This window comes from Microcaecilia unicolor, chromosome 2 (genome assembly GCF_901765095.1).
Source record: "Microcaecilia unicolor chromosome 2, aMicUni1.1, whole genome shotgun sequence".
Classification (NCBI taxonomy): Eukaryota; Metazoa; Chordata; class Amphibia; order Gymnophiona; family Siphonopidae; genus Microcaecilia; species Microcaecilia unicolor.
In genome coordinates, this window is record NC_044032.1 from 629,846,010 (window position 1) to 629,863,924 (window position 17,915).

General features: G+C 44.7%; 1 protein-coding gene across 1 annotated transcript in view; it reads left to right on the plus strand.

Moving 5' to 3' along the window:
• MAML3 (mastermind like transcriptional coactivator 3) overlaps positions 1 to 17,915 on the plus strand; it is a 978,339-nt gene that overhangs the window by 68,671 nt on the left and 891,753 nt on the right. The gene's annotated exons all lie outside the window — the stretch shown is intronic.

The window sequence follows — 17,915 nt, forward strand, 5'->3', positions numbered from 1 at the left end:
GTTACTTCCTGTTCCGGGGCAGAGAAAGCAGGGAAGCAGCAGAGCCGACGCAGCTCCCAGTGACGTGTACTGGGGGCGGATCGGCCCTCCCGCCTGCCCCCGCTGCAAGGTAGGGTGCGTTTTGGGGGGGGGTGCTGTGCCCTGCACCCGGGGAGGGGGGGTGCGCAGCGGCGACCTGCCCCGGGTGTCAGGCACCCTCGCTACGGCACTGCCTACACAATCAAGAATATTACAAACATGTCGATATAAAATCTTATTCCCTATAATATTTCTCAAATAAGAAGGTTTTGAAGTGCTTTCTAAATCATATGTAACTCGTTTGTACACGTAGTTGAAAGGGAATTGAATTCCATAGCTCTGAGCCGTTACCAATTATTAGTCTCTTATGCAGCACAAAGCTTTCAATCTAAAACGTTTAGCAGAGGGTACTGATATGCAGAATTCTTCTAATGATCTTCTGACAAAAGCCATCCTAAGTTAAATAGCTTATCTCTACATATACCCCTGGAGTAGCTCACCTAGATATCTGCGCCAAAATCCAAACGGATTCTATAACAGCGTGCGTAACTTAACAAGCTAATTAGTGTTGATAGCAGCACTTAGCAAGCAATAATGAGCACTAATTGGCAGTAAGAATTTACATGCACAACTCGCTAAGCGTAATCTGCAACACACTGTACTTCTAATGCGCGTAGACAAAAAGGGGTGTGGTTATGGGTGATGAAATGGCATTTCAAAATTTCTATGCATAGTTATAGAATATGGCTCTCTGCTCCTAAATCTATGCGCTGGGACTTATGCCATATTTTCGTTGATGTAAATGGATGCGCATAGATTTAGGTGCTATGATTGCTGCCTAAGCGTACTCTATATACTGCACCTAAATCTGGGCACGGCTTATAGAATACACTTAGGTGAAAATGTTTTCCACGTGGATTTTTGTAGGCACCATATATAGAATCCCTCTGTAGTGGCTGAATATCAATGCTATAAAAATGTATATAGGGGACTACCGAGGATAATTTAAATCTTATACAGCTCTGAAATAATCCTCTTCCAATAAATTTACGTCAGCTTTTTAATTCAATCAAACTTATCAAGGTTTATCATTTTATTATTATTAATTTTACTATCAATTTTTTTACTAAAAATGGGAGGAAAAGCCTCAACTGATTCCTTCTTGGCTACAGAAGCTGATCAATTCTGGGAGTTCATGCAGTCATCATTGGCTAAAAAACAATTCCCCCAAATGTTATTCATTTTATATATAAAGTCCAATCAAACTTTTACTTATTCCTTTGGAGGTGCATTGACTTCTAATACCTCCATATAGGCCATGGAATAGAAATATATGCTTTTCCTCCCATTTTTAGTGTGGACAAATGCAAGGTGATGCACATTGGAAAGAATAATCCAAATCATAGTTACCTGGTGCTAGGGTCCACCTTGGGGGTCAGTGCTCAAGGAAAAGATCTGGGTGTCATTGTAGATAATACGCTGAAATCTTCTGCTCAATTTGCAGTGGTGGCCAAAAAGGCAAACAAGATGCTAGGAATTATTAAGAAAGGGATGGTGAATAAGACCCAAAATACTATAGTGCCTTTGTATTGCTCCATGGTGCGTCAACACCTTGAGTATTGCATTCAGTTCAGTTCACCGTATCTAAGAAAAAGAAATAGTGGAATTAGAAAAGGTTCAAAGAAGAGTGATCAAAATGATAAAGGTGATGGAACTCCTCTCGTATGAGGAAAAGCTAAAGAGGTTAGGTCTCTACAGCTTGGAAAAGAGACAGATGAGGGGAGATATGATTGAGGTCTACAAAATCCAGAGTTGTGTAGAACGAGTAGAAGTAAATCGATTTTTTACTCGTTCCAAAAGTACAAAGACTAGGGGACACTTGAGGAAGTTACATGGAAAATACTTTTAAAACAAATAGGAGGAAATATTTTTTCACTCAACGAATAGTAAAGCTCTGGAACTCGTTGCCGGAGGATGTGGTAAAGCGGTTAGCATATCTGGGTTTAAAAAAGGGTTGGACAAATTCCTGGAGGAAAAGTCCATAGTCTACTATTGAGACAGACATGGGAAGCAACTGTTTGCCCTGGGATTTATAGTATGGAATTTTGCTACTCTTTGAGATTCTGCACGGAATCTTGTTGCTCTTTAGGATTCCAGAATCTTGCTATTCTTTGGGGTTCTACATGGAATGTTGTTACTATTTGAGATTCTGCATGGAATCTTGTCACTCATTAGGATTCCAGAATCTTGTCACTCTTTAGGATTCCAGAATCTTGCTATTCTTTGGGGTTCTACATGGAATGTTGCTACTATTTGAGATTCTGCATGGAATCTTGTCACTCTTTAGGATTCCAGAATCTTGCTATTCTTTGGGGTTCTTCATGGCATGTTGCCACGATTTGGGTTTCTACCAGGTACTTGTGACTTGGCTTGGCCGCTGTTTGGAAACAGTATGGCTGCTCTTACGTTCTTATGCAGTAAAAAGGGGCCACAGCGAGCATCAAAAACACGCGCTGACGCTAATTGAAGTATCCAAGGTCACAACGAGCATCATCAGTGGGATTTGAACCAGATATACCCTAGTTTATAGAATTTTATTTGGGGTGGCCCCATCGTATTTGACATCACCAGTAGAAAGGCCTTCTGTGTATAAATTCAATTCAAAGTGAACTTTCCCTTTGTACAGAACTTGAAACATAGATGTATCTTCATATCTGTTTTTCCATATCAGGCAGCAAAATCATGCAACAGTCTGATCAGAACCAAACTATGGGTTCTGTTTACTAAGGTACACTAGCATTTTTATCACGTTCTAACTCTAGAGACACCCATATATTCCTATAGGTGTCTCTAGCGTTAGCTTGCACTAATTTTTAGCGTGCTAGCACATCTATAGCTCAGCTTAGTAAACAGAGCCCTATATGATGTACCATTGAAAATCTAAAAAAAATTGTATTAAAAAAAATAGTAGTCAAGTAGTTCCTAACAGGAAATCAAGGTATCCAGTTACCTATTAGGTTTATCTGTAATTTGTGACATCCATGAAATGACTGATCATCTGTGTCTGTGAATCTGCAATGAACCAAATTTTTCTAATTGCGGTAGAAATAACTGTATTGTTTTGTATCATGTCGGTTCTCATGACACTGCTGTAACCACTAGGCTACTCCTCCACTTAGGAATAAAATGTACCTTTCCAAGTGCAACAGAATGCAGCATTTCTGAATCTTTCAGGAGCTGATATCAGCAAATAGTAGTACAAGGTTTTGCTGAAATTACAGGCTCCTAAGAGAATCATCATAATAAATCCTAATTAACCATATGCTAAGTGAACATATACAAAAGCGATTTTAATCTGTAAATGGAGCAGAGGTGAACTGTGGTTACTACATAAAGCTCAGGCATAGACCTAAAAAGACTAATTCCTGCAAACATTTTTTTTTTATCAAGAGAGGTTGGCCTTATAACACTTGGGAGCAGTGGCCTAGCTTTGGGTGGGCCTGCCCATTCTTGGCTCACTCCCCTCTGTCCCGCTCCTCCACCAGCGGCCCTCCTCTGAAACCCCCCTCTTGTCTTACTCTGATGTACTTCTGAGGCATCACCAATAGCAGCAGCGATTCATGCTCACTTTCTGCTGGGGCCCTGCAGGCTTCTCTCTGCTGTGTCCCACCCTTACTAATGTCACTAATGACACAGGGTTGCCAGATGGGCGGTTTTCCGCAACCCGCCGTGGGAAACTTTTGTCCGCGGCGGGTTGCGGTTTTTTGGGCTGCTTTTGATTTTTTTGTGCGGGTTTTGGGGCGGGGCTAATGGCAACAGAGGCGGGGATTGTGACGGAAGGGGCGGGGTGATGATGGTGGGGGGCGGGGTTGATGACGGCAGGGGCGGGGTGATGACGGAAGGGGCGGGGTTGATGACGGCGGGGGTGGGGGTGATGACGGAAGGGGCGGGGTTGATGACGGCGGGGGTGGGGGTGATGACGGAAGGGGCAGGGGTGATGACGTCGGGGGTGGGGTGTGTGCGGTTTTTGGGCGGGTTTTGGGCTGTTTTGTGTGGGAATTTTTTTTTTTAATATGGCAACCCTGGTGGGACACAGCAGAGAGAAGTCTGTGGGGCCACAGCAGGTAGCAAATATGAATCACTGCTACAGCCAGTGACACCTCAAAGGTACACCGGAGAGGAACCGGGGGGGGGGGGGGGGGGGGGGGGGAGGTTTGCTGGTCCATGGGAGGGGTTGTGTGTGGAAGAGATGCAAGAATGTTGGGAGCAGAGACAGAAGGGGTGGCAGTGAAGAGAGAGAGAGGGATATGTTGGATGGCGGGGCAGAGAGGAAGGTTTAAAAAAAAAACTATAGTTTTTATATCTGTGGAGGGAGGGAGGGGTTGGGAAGGGCAGGGGAGATTCCGAGCTACAGGGGTGGGGGGTCAGAAGGGCCCACCCAAGATAGCAGGTCTGACTACACTATCCTTTGGGAGTTTAGTGCAATTTCTTATAGGTACCTTAACAGGACAAGCATATTTCCAGGAGTAGAAGGCTCTACCACAGAAGGTTGTCAACAGATCTTGCGTGTCTTCAGGAATTAACAGAGGCTGTGTCACCATAATCAAGAGAAATAAGAATTGTTGGGTGTGTAATGTAGTGTATGAAAAAATTTCAGTAACGAGAAAATAAATCTGAGATCCTTTCCAAGTTCCAGACTGCACATGCAAATTATAACGTAGAGCAATGACGAGCAGCATCCCAAAATTCTAATCCCCCTGTTTACTAAGCCGCACGGCAATGCCGTCACAGCCCATTCAAAGTGAATGGGCTCTGTCGGCATTAGCGCATGGCAGCTGGTAGCACGGCTTAGTAAACAGGGGGGCAAATTTGCTATGAGCTACAATTCCAAATACTTATCCTTTGCTACAGATTCACACTGCTCAGACACAAGTACTGTGCTTTGGCTACTGCAGGTTCTCTTGGCTTCTCCAGTGATCCCAGTGTCAATAAGAATACCCATACTGGGTCAGACCAGTAGTCCATCTAGCCCAGTATCCTGCTTCCAACAGTGGCCAATCTAGGTCACAAGTACCTGGCAGAAACCCAAATAGTAGCAACATTCTATGCTACCAATGCTGAGGCAAGCAGTGGCTTCCCCCATGTCTATCTCAATAGCTATGGACTTTTCCTCCAGGAACTTGTCCAAACCTTTTTAAAATCCAGATAAGCTAACTGTTATTACCAGATCTTCTGGCAACGAGTTTCAGAACTTAACTATTCGTTGAGTGAAAAAATATTTCCTCCCATAAAAGTATTTCCATGTAACTTCATTGAGTGTCCCTAGTCTTTGTATTTTTTGAAAGAGTAAAAAATCGATTCACTTTTACCCATTCTACACCACTCGGGATTTTGTAGACTTCAATCATATTCCCCCCTCAGCCATCTCTTTTGCAAGCTGAAGAGCCCTAACCTCTTTAGCCTTTCCTCATACGAGAGGAGTTCCATCACCTTTATCATTTTGGTTGAATTGTTCTTTGAACCTTTTCTAATTCCGCTATATCTTTTTTGAGATACAGTGACCAGAATTGAACACAATATTCAAGGTGAGGACGCACCATGTAGCGATACAGAGGCATTATAGTATTCTTGGCCTTATTTACTATCCCTTTCATAATCATTCCTAGCATCTTGTTTGCTTTTTTGGCTGCAGCCGCACACCGGGCAGAAGATTTCAGCGTATTGTCTACAGTGACACCTAGATCTTTTTCTTGGGTGCCCACTCCCAAGATAGACCCTACTAGCATCAGGTAACTATGATTTGGATTATTCTTTCCAATGTACATCACTTTCCATTTATCCACATTAAATTTCATCTGCCATATGGATGCCCGATTATCCAATTTGCTAAGATCTTCCAGAAATTTTTCACGGTCCACATGTATTTTAACAACTTTGAATAGTTTTGTGTCATCTGCAAATTTAATCACCTCACTTGTCGTTCCAATTTCCAGATCATTTATAATATGTTAAATAGCACCGGTCCCTGTGGCACTCCACTATTCACCCTCCTGCATTGAGAAAAATGGCCATTTAACCCTGTTTTCTGTCCATAGTAACATAGTAGATGATGGCAGAAAAAGACCTGCACGGTCCATCCAGTCTGCCCAACAAGATAATTTCACGTGTGCTACTTTTTCTGTATTCCTTACCTTGATTTGTATCTGCCATTGTCAGGACACAGACCGTATAAGTCTGCCCAGCACTAGCCCTGCCTCCCAACCACCAGCCCCGCCTCCCACCACCAGCTCTGCCTCCCAATCTCGGCCAAGCTTCTGGAGATCACGGTCTATCCAGTCTGCCCAACAAGATAATTTCACGTGTGCTACTTTTTGTGTATACCTTACCTTGATTTGTATCTGTCATTGTCAGGGCACAGACCGTATAAGTCTGCCCAGCACTAGCCCCGCCTCCCAACCACCAGCCCCACCTCCCACCACCACCAGTAGTCAATTCCTAATCCACAACAGAGCATTGCCTTCTATCCCATGGCTTTAATTTTCTTAGGAGTCTCTTATGAGGAACTTGTCAAAAGTTTTCTGAAAATCCAGATACACTACATCAACCAGCTCACCTTTATCCACATGTTTATTCATGCCTTCAAAGAAATTAATCAAATTGGTTAGACAAGACTTCCTTTGGCTGAATCCATGCTGACTCAGACCCATTAAACCATGTTTGTCTATGTGTTCTGTAATTTTATTCTTTACAATAGTTTCCACTATTTTGCGCAGCACTGATATCAGGGTTACCGATCTGTAATTTCCCAGATCACCCCTGGAACCATCTCTATATATAAAGGCACCACCAACGTTCTAAATGAAGCCTCCAGCCGGAAGTGTGAAGCGGTGTAGATATCCGGTTTCCCCATGAGTGTCTGCCCCGCCCTCGCTCTCTCTGTAACACAGCTCCTGAGTCCTGACAAATATAAACAGTGAAGGAAAACACAGCAGGAATCCTGTATAATTACCAAACACTGCTCTCCGAAACTCGAGCCTCGCTCTCTCTGTAACACAGCAGGAATCCTGACAAATACAAACAGTGAAAAACACAGCAGGAATCCTGTATAATTACCAAACACTGCTCTCTGAAACTGGGAGGGGGGAGACTCTCACTTGCTCTCCGTCACACACACACTCGCACATTCACTCTCTCTCAAACGTGCACACTCTGATAAAAACCTTGCTAGCGCCCGTTTCATTTGCATCAGAAACGGGCCTTTTTTACTAGTTTTTTAAAAATTGGCATTACATTGGCCACCCTTCAATCTTCAGGTACTATGGGTAATTTTAACAACAAGTTACAGATCACTAACAGCAGATCAGCAATTTCATGTTTGAGTTTCAGTACTCTAGGGTGCATGCCATCCAGTCCAGGTGATTTACTAGTACTCTTTAGTTTGTCGATTTGGCTTAGTCCATCTTCCAGGTTCACCAAGTTTTCTTTCCGTTCCTCTTCATCGTCACCCTTGAAAGCCGTTTCTGATACAGATAGATCTCTTCGGTCTGTAAAGACCGAAGCAAAGAACTCATTCAGTGTCTCTGCTATGGCCTTGTCCTTCCTGAGTGCCCTTTTTGCTCCTTCATGATCTAATTGTCCCATGGATTCCCTCGCATGCTTTCTGCTTCTGAAGTTGTTACTGTGAGTTTTTTGCCTCTGCAGCAAGTTTCTCTTCATATTCTCTCTTAGCCTTCTTTATCAATGCTTTGCGTCTGACTTCCCAGTGCTTATGTTGCTTTTTATTTTCTTCATTCAGGTCCTTTTTTTATTCTTTGAAGGATGCTTTTTTGGCACTAATTGCCTCTTTCATTCACCTTTTAACCACGCTGGCTGTTATTTGCTCTTATTTCCACCTTTGTAAATATGTGGAATACATCTGGTCTGGGCGTCCAAGATGGCATTTTTAAGCAACATCCATAGCCACTGGAAGTGAGCAAATGAAGACAGACAAAAGTGAAGTGAACGTTGTCCCCTGAAGAGATGTAGTCAGCATCTGTCATACTGGCAGCTTTCTCATTGGTTACGTGGGATATAGCTGCCTTTGATTGGTCTTTGATTCAGTTACAGACAAGCACAGAAGACAATACTGTCTTCTAAGCCACTTTACAGCTGCGACACCCATTCCGTCTGGATGGGATTTGGTCTTCAGTGAAAAAAATTCAGCTTTTGTGCCGTGCAATGTTGAAGACCAGTACAGTTTATCACCAACAAATCGTTGATAGCTGCATTCTTCCAGTCTCCAGGTTGCCACTGTTTGTTTTAACTAAATGTTTTATTGCAAACTGAACTCCGCTTCACATCATAAACATTGAAAAATTATGCTAAATCTTACTACCTAAGGCAGCATCATAGGTGGAATTAATTTATGTCGTTTGGAACTTCTGGGCATCTTTTGTTATACTTTGTGTCAGGCTGGGCAGAGGAGCAGGCTTTTGTGTGGCTCTTTTACTTCCTGTGGTGTCTTGCGGTCACTGACAGCTTTGCTAGGCTACCAGCTGGAAATAAGATAATTTGAACTCTTGGTGGCCTCTGACATTTAATTTCATTTTATTTTATTTTTTTTAACTTGGAACAAGTGAAAAGTAGAAATTTTATTGACAAGAGTTTGTATCCTTAAAACAATAATGTATTTTTGATCAGTCATGCGGGGTGAATTGTTTACAATAGGAATAATCAGTGCCTGGGTTGTTGCGTTCTAAAACAGGTCAGCAGTCCATGGTCCCTCTCGTTTTTGGAAGAGGATGTGACTGAAGAAATGGCATGACTGTGTTGTTGGGTGCTGCGGGGGTAGGTAACGAGAGCAAGTGTTCAGAGTTCACTTCCACTTCTACCAACTTGGCATTCGCAGCATAAACTAAGCAACTCCCTCTTGCTGAATCAGAGGAAAACCTGTCCTGCAGTCTGAATCTTCAAAATATTCAAGAAGTCTGCTAAGACTGTCTCGATTATGTCATGCTCTCCCTCTCTGAGACTGTGATGGCCTCTAGAGAGCTGGCATACCAAACAGGCAAGACAGAATATGTAGGCCATTGGGCTTTATACTGTATGTAGGAAGGATTCCACTGTGCTGTGTAGCTATTGATGTTTTCACAATGGAAGGCTGTATGACCAGCACACACCTGCCATTTCAATAAATTTTCTGCATAGTTACAGAGGGTAGAAACGAGAAGAGGCTTGTTCAGATTCAGCCTTCTTATTCTGTCCAATCCAATGAAATGTTGGAAAAGAATTATACGTAAGAGGTCCATCTATCGGGGTGGGGGGCAAAATTAGTCACCGAAAATGTAACAAAACCAAACCAAAATTGGTATGGAGTTAAAACTGATGAAAAGAGACATTGAGTTAGAAAGTGGGCTAGATTGAACTGGGGCTTGCAGAGAATGAAAGGCCTCCTATTTACACTCCCCCCCCCCCCCCCCCCCCGAGATGGCCCAGTGCATTTGAGAAGCAGCTCCAGCTGCTGCAGCATAGAAACATTGATTCACTATGATGCAGCAGTTGGGGAATAGCACCTTTCAAACTATCCTCCCCTCTCATCTCCTCTCCCAGTCACAGACACACAGATACACAATCCCTATGCCTGCATGTAAATGTTTGGAATACTGGTCAGGTGCGTAGCCAGACTTTGGCAGGAGGGGGGTCCAGAGCCCGAGGTGAGGGGGCACATTTCCCCCCCCCCCCACACTATTTTTGAGCTCCCCGCCGCCACCACCACCTTTGAGCCCCCCCCAGCGCCAACCCTTTCGACCCCCTCTTCCCACCGCCGCCAGCCCTCCCCCGCCGTTGGATACCTTTGCTGGTGGGGCTCCGCCAGCCAAAGTCCTTTTCTCTGGCGCGGCTGCGTTGCTGATCTGCAAGGGCAGGCTTCTGCTTCTGTGAGTCTGACGTCCTGCACGCACGTGCAGGATGTCAGACTCACAGAAACAGAAGCCTGCCCTTGCAGATCAGCAACGCGGCTGCGCTGGAGAAGAGGACTTCGGCTGGCGGGGGTTGGGGACCCCCGCCAGCAAAGGTACCCGACGGCGGTGGGGGAGGGTTGGCGGCAGGAGGGGGGGTCAAAGGGGTTGGCGGCGGGGGGGCCAAGGCCCCACGTAGCTACGCCCCTGATACTAATATATAGGTATGTATGTGTATCCATATGCATGTATATGCATGGGATAAACATAAAGGAATCCTGTTCAGAAGGAATGGATCCTCAGAAGCTTAGCGGAGATTGGGTGGCAGAGCCGGTGGTGGGAGGCGGGGCTAGTGCTGGGCAGATTTCTGCGGTCTGTGCCCTGAAAATGGCAGATACAAATCAAGGTCAGGTATACACAAAAAGTAGCGCATATGAGTTTATCTTGTTGGGCAGACTGGATGGACCCTGCAGGTCTTTCTCTGCCGTCATCTACTATGTTACTATGTTACTATGCCAGTATTCCAACTAAATGCTGTTCTGTAACTATGCCCATGTCGTTTTCAAGAGCCGCGTCTGGGCAGAGCATGGGCGGAGCACACAGCACGTGTAACTTATAGAATACTGTAAATCTGGCGATATCACTGGGACTTAGGTCCACAAACACCAGCTATATGGCTGGCATAAAAGCTTATGCCTAAATTATACTCTCTATACCTATATGTAACATGTAAACTGCTTTGGTTACTACTACTAATGATTTCTATAGCACTACTAGATGTACGCAGCACTGTACACATTATATGCAGGTACTTTCTCTGTCCCTAAAGGGCTCACAGTCTATGTTTTGGTACATGAGGCAATGGAGGGTTAAATGACTTGCCCAAGGAGCTGCAGTGGGAATTGAACCCAGAACCTCTCACACCCTAAGCAAGAATCATACCCCTAGACCAATGAGCCACTGGGCTGAAAGGCAGTATATTATGTTCACCCCCCCCCACCAAAAATAAACCCCAAAACAGGTGTGTATTCTTACTGTTACTCTAATATTCTATAAAGAAAAGTGGGTACCTATGTTCCTTTAAAGGATAGGCTCCTACCAAGTGCCCTGTGGGTGTCTAATTATAGGTTCACAGCTCTAAAAGTACCTCTGTAGTGACTGAACCATGCAGCTTGTTACCCTGCTTCTTGTGGTGGTGAAGCTTTGCAATATCTGTTACCTGTGGTTAAACTGTAAAATCTTCATCCTTTGTTGACAATGGCATCTGATGCAGGGCTTGACAAATATCACTGCCATGGTGCCTAGACTTTGGCACCCTGGATTTCATACCCCTGAATGTTTCTTCTTTTTCTTTTGCAGAACTGCCTCACAAACTGCACCTCCCAGCTATGCACTGCGATTTGGCTCTGTGTAAAACTTGAGCTGTGCAGTGCAGAAAGTTCAGGAAGTCTCACATTTTCAAGTCTGGCATTTACTTATTAACTGTACTCTATATCTTGTAGCATATAAAGGCCTTTACAAGAAAATGAACAATAGGAAACTACATAAAGAATGGCAAATCAAATGCAAAGCGTTGATAAGGAAGGCGAAGAGAGACTTTGAAAAGAAGATTGCGTTGGAGGCAAAAACACATAGTAAAAACTTTTTTAGGTATATTAAAAGCAAGAAGTCGGCAAAAGAATCAGTTGGATTGCTGGATGACTGAGGGCTAAAAGGGGCACTCGGGGAAGACAAGGCCATAGCAGAGAGATTAAATGAATTCTTTGCTTCGATCTTCACCGAGGAAGATGTGAGAGAGAGACCGGTGCCAGAAATGGTATTCAATACTGATGAGTTGGAGAAACTGAATCAAATCTCTGTAAAGCTAGAAGATGTAATGGGGCATTTTGACAAATTGAAGAGTAGCAAATCACCAGGACCAGATGGTATACATCCCAGAGTATTGATAGAATTGAAAAATGAACTTGCAGAACTATTAATTCTGAAATTATTATTCCGTTAAAATGATTGCTATGATATTCTTATGCACCTTATCTGCATTTATATTCTGAAATTCTTATTCTATTAATGTGAATGTCGTAACATTTTGTAAGCCACATTGAGCCTGCAAATGGGTGGGAAAATATGGGATGCAAATGTAACAAATAAATAAATAGATTTACTGACTGTTCAATCCCTCTCCTCAGCGAGATGTATACTCAATCAGACCTTCTGCTCTTCCAATCCAAAACTCTCACAAAAGCCCGGTATCGGCTGTGCCCCAGTGGTCAACAGGTGACTTTTCTGAACCAATCAGGTCTCATATACATCTGTCCAGCAGATGATATATAGTCTCAGATAATGAGGGGCCCATGGCCTTGGAGCTGGTACTCCTTATCAGGGCTGGTACAGCAAGGCTGTGTCTTCTGTGAGTCTCACTCCTCCAGACTCCACACTGGAGAGCCAGTGCAGACGTTCAGCTTGTGCTGGACAATGTCTACCAGACCAGTGATGTAGGACGTCTTGTAGCATCCATGACAGTATTGCTCAGAAAAGATGTTCCATGGCCTAGTCAGGCTTCAGGCCTACAAAAGGTGAGATACAGGGAAAGCCCCTACAAGCTGAACTCTTAATCCAGCGGAGCCTTTGTCAGTAAGGGAGGCAATTACCTTTTCCCTCCTTGTTGTAAGAGACTGGATGGAAGCTCCATTCTCCTCTAGTTTGGGGGAAATTCTCTTTCATACTGGAGTCATTGGAAATCAGGGCGTACGACTGGTAGCGCTATAGAAATGATTTGTAGTAGTAGTACACTGCAGACTGGCCTCCAGACATTCACTTTCTGCCTTGGCTCTCTTTCAGCTCCCAACCTTTCTCTCACTACTTACATCAGAAGCATCCAGAATTCAAACACCCACATTGAAGTTAACTTAAACCTGTCATTGCTGGTAGAGGCAGAATGAGTCCAGCAACTTTGTTTAAGTTCCACTGGCATGACTTAAAGGAATTCACTTGTTCATAGTTGCCTTCAGGCCAGGGTTGCCAAATAAAAAAAATAAATTCCCACACAAAACAGCCCAAAACCCGCCCAAAAACCGCACACACCCCACCCCCGCCATCATCAACCCCGCCCCTTCCGTCATCACCCCCACCCCGCCATCAACCCCGCCCATTCCGTCATCGCCCCCGCCGTCATCAGCCCCGCCCCCACCATCATCACCCCGCCCAAAACGTCACAAACCCCGCCTCTGTCGCCCTTAGCCCCACCCCCTGCCAGCCGAAAAACTGCCCCAAAATCCGCACAAAAAACACAAAACGAGCCCAAAAAACCGCAACCCGCCGCGGGCAAAAGTTTCCCGCGGCGGGTTGCGGAAAACCACCCAATTGGGCGGGAAAACCGCCCATCTGGCAACCGTGCTTCAGGCTGTGCCTGAGTCGAGAAGTGGGCAGCACTGCCTCTTTCTCATTTTTACTTCAACCAAGGAAGGAAAACTCTAGAACTTTAATACTCTAGAAGTTTAATACTTATCAAGCCCTTTTACTAAGCTGTGGTAAGCACTAACTCGTGCTTACCCCAGCTAAAAAAAATGCCTACTTTGTGGCATGCTCAGTAGTTTTGAGATCAGTGCACACTACCCACTTGTTAAAAAATAAAATTTATTTTTAGCACTGGGGGCAGAGTGGGCGTGCTCTGCTCTAATCGGTTAGTGCAGCTGCACTGATGCTCGCTAACCGATTATTGCCTACAAAATAGGTGTCAGTAAGTGCTCACACACTACTGAGAAAATTAGCAGATGGCCATTAATGCTGGAAATGGAAAAATTGATCATTTTACCCTTGTGGTAAAAATGGCCTTAGCGTGCGGCAGTGGCGTAGCTCCGTGGGGCCTCGGGGGCCTGGGCCCCCGTAGATTTGGCCCTGGACCCCCCTGCCGACGACCCTCTCGACCCCTCCTCCCGCCGCCAACCCGCCGTCGCTGTCGCCTACCTTTACTGGCGGGGGACCCCAACCCCCAAAAGCCGAGGTCCTCTTCTTCCGGCGCAAGGCTTCGTTCTATTTCTGAGTCTGACTTGCGCCGGAAGAAGAGGACCTCGGTTGGGGTCCCCCGCCAGCAAAGGTAGGCGACGGCGGGGGAGGGTTGGCAGCAGGAGGGGGGTTGAAAGGGTCGTCGGCAGGGGGGGGTCAAAGTTGGTGGTGGCGGGGGGGTCGGCAATGGCGTGCTAAAATGTGCCCCCTCACCTTGGGCTCTGGACCCCCCTCCCGCCGAAGTCTGGCGACGCCCCTTGCGTGCGGGAATGATCTGCTTGCAGTAAGGCCACTTTTTGCTGTACTTTGTAAAAGGGCCCCTAAGAGGCATATTTTCAAAGCACTTTGGGAGGCTAAGTTCCATATGTTTCTATGGAACTTTGGGAGGCTAAGTGCTTTGAAAATAAGCCTCTTTAAGTCTCTCTCTCTCTCTCTCTCTCTATATATATATATATAAAGCAGATGCATGTGTTTGTTTGTTTGTCTGGACACCAAACCCGGCATGCAGACTCGACCCGCCATTGTCGAGGTTATTATGTAGTTTGAAGCGATTCGGTTCATGGAAGCACTCGGGAGGGGGAGCAATGCCTCCATCCATTAAATGAATAGGCCGTAGGTCGGAAAGTTCTTTCTTGATGTTGCTAAGCAACAAACTGCTTGGGACAGGGTGAGGGAGACTGGTGGGGAGAAACACGGACAGCAGCTGTGCTGTTGTCCCTCTCTCATTCTCTAATACCCTTTTCCTTAACAATTTCAGTACAAGGGAGATTCAGAGACTGGTGGGAATAGGGTAGGGAGAAAGTATTGGGGTCAGGCTGAGAAGTGCGTGCGTGTGTGTGTGTGTGTGTGTGTGCATGAATTCACTACCCCACCAGGGGAACACTTCTCGAAAAGGGCGGGAAACTGAAATTCAATATGCCCTTGAAAAGAAGACTGTGTTTTGACAGGAAAACGTTGAAAGCCAAACAGCAGGTACTTGCTAGATTGAAAGAAACAACTAATCAAGAAAATCAACCTAAACAAATTGATCGGAAAAGAAAAGTTAGTGCTAGGTAGAGATCCATTCTCCACATTTTCTGGATTTAAGGGTGAATTAAACTCAATGTCAATGTCACCCTTTCTTACACACCCTTCAGCAAAACACCCCAGTCACACAGCAGTTTTTACACACACCCCACTCACACTCACCCATTCTAATACAGCACTCATCAAAACACCCCACTCACACTAACCCATTCTCACATACCCCTCAGCAAAGCACCCCCAATCACACACCCCAGAATAGCACACCCCCACTCACACTCACCCCTCAGTATCACACCCCCACTGATAGTCACCCATTCTCACATTCCCCAGAGTAGCACACCTCCACGCACACTCACCCTTCAGCATACGTATACAGTGTTATTACACACAAATAAACCTTGTTTTTCTCAATTACAAAGTACTAACCTATCGCTGAGCAGGGACAGCTAGTTCTTTATAAACTTAAGGGGTCTGGAACCTCTTTTTATTGAGGCCTCTTCATATACATGTATGTTGTATGTATTGTGATATGGATTTATTCTGATTCCTGACTTTTGACTGGGATTCTAGTTCTCTGGTAGGCCATATTGCCTACTTGAGATCGCTTCTCTGATTTTTCCTATGTTGCTGGAGGAAAAGTCCATAAACAATATTTACTAGGTAGAGTTGGGTAAAGCCACAGCTTATCTCTGGTGTTGAGCAATAAAAGGAATGGATCTGTTCTTTCGGATCTGTCATGTGTTTCCTGCCCACCTGAATTGGCCATTGTTGGAAACAGGATGATGTTCTGACCCAGCATGGTATGTCTTTGATTGTTATTTTTATTTTGCTGTTTGTTCTTTTGTGTATGTGTGTGTGTGTTTATATGTGCTTATTTGTTTATTTATAATGTTGTAATTATTGATGTCTAACTTGTATTTTGAAGCTGCTGTTGGTAGCTTAAGGCACAAAGTAATGAACAAGTGAGGCATAAGCCTAACCAAGTAGGTAAAGCTGTGGCGTAGCTGGAACTAATTTTTTGGTGGAGTCTGAAAGTAACGGGTGGGCGTTGGACATTATCATATTGACATCACCTCCAGTTCTCCTCTTACTGGCCTGTGCTGCTGTTTTTGACTAGATGGGCCTGACTCCAAGATGGTGATAGTGGTGGGAGGCCTCCACAGCCTACTAGGTCCACCTATAGCCATGTCTCTGAAATAGGGGCAGGTAGCCTCGCCTGCACACTTGGGTGTTGGACTAGTGATGAAGACAGACTATCTACAAAGGAGCAGCCAGGTGTCCATGTCTGTGACCAAGAGCTACAGATTTTGCAGTGATGTGTCTAGTAAAGGAGGACTAGGAGGTAATTTTCTAACTTAGGTTTTAATATTTACACGTGTGTAACGTGTATATGCACACATACACATGTAAATGCCAAAATTCTGCCTAAGCATTAGTGCTTAACTTACATAGCGCATATTTGCAAAGCGGGCTTACATATGGGTAGACCTCAAACTTATGAACACAACACAGGGCCTGCACTGGCTACCAGTGCCTTACAGGGCTAAATTTGAAACTCTTATCTTTAGATTTTCAAGGTTCTCAGACAAAATGGGTCAGAGAACTTAAAGATACATAGTAACATAGTAGATGACGGCAGAAAAAGACCTGCATGGTCCATCCAGTCTGCCCAAGATAAACTCATGTGTATACCTTACCTTGATTTGCACCTGTCTCTCCCAGGGCACAGACCGTACAAGTCTGCCCAGCAGTTTTTCCCGCCTCCCAACCACCTGTCCCGCCTCCCATCACCGGCTCTGGCACAGACCATACAAGTCTGCCCTCCCCTATTCTCGCCTCCGAACCACCAACCCCTCTTCCCCCCCACCTGCTCCGCCACCCAATTTTAGCTAAGCTTCTGAGGATCCATTTCTTCTGCACAGGATTCCTTTATGCCTATCCCACGCATGTTTGAATTCCGTTACCGTTTTCATCTCCACCACCTCCCGCGGGAGGGCATTCCAAGCGTCCACCACCCTCTCCGTGAAAAAATACTTCCTGACATTTTTCTTAAGTCTGCCCCCCTTCAATCTCATTTCATGTCCTCTCGTTCTACCGCCTTCCCATCTCCGGAAAAGATTCGTTTGCGGATTAATACCTTTCAAATATTTAAACGTCTGTATCATATCACCCCTGTTCCTCCTTTCCTCCAGGGTATACATGTTCAGGTCAGCAAGTCTCTCTTCATACGTCTTGGAACGCAAATCCCATACCATTCTCGTTAGTCCTCTTCACCTCTTTGAGGCCTCTCAGGTCCTCTCAAAGAGTGTCCCTTGTCGAAAGAAATTGTACAATGTGATACCCACCAGTGAGCCTTCTCAGGAGTAGTCCCCACACTCTGGAACTCACTCCTAAATGTAGATTTTTATTTCGAAGCTGGAGTCAGAGTCGGTGCATTTTTTTCGACTCAGACTCCACCCAAAATTGCTTCCAGCCATGACTCCGACTCCACAGCATTATAACTAAGACTAATTCGTCATACCTTATTCAACTGTACGTATAATTTACCTTCAGTGTAGCCTCTCATCTATTTATCCCAATGACTTTGTACTACTCATCTTATCCCGTCTATATATCTCAACTGCACTTGCCCTTTTGGCTACCTGTTGAGATGTTTCATTGTATTATACAAACAGCATTTATAGAAATGATTTATACTAGTAGTAGTAGTATATTGTGCAGACATTGTGAGTATCATATCTGTGGTATTTGAATGTTTTTTTCATGTTGCCTGTTTTGGTATCGTTTGTATTCTGCTGACACTTATATTTCTGTTACTTGACTGCCAACCAGATCTGGCAGTTGTTTGTATTTCTGATCCTTTATCATGTTATTCCTATTCCTAGGATTCAGTTTGCCATCTCCAAGTTTACCTCATTGATTTTATTTATGTTT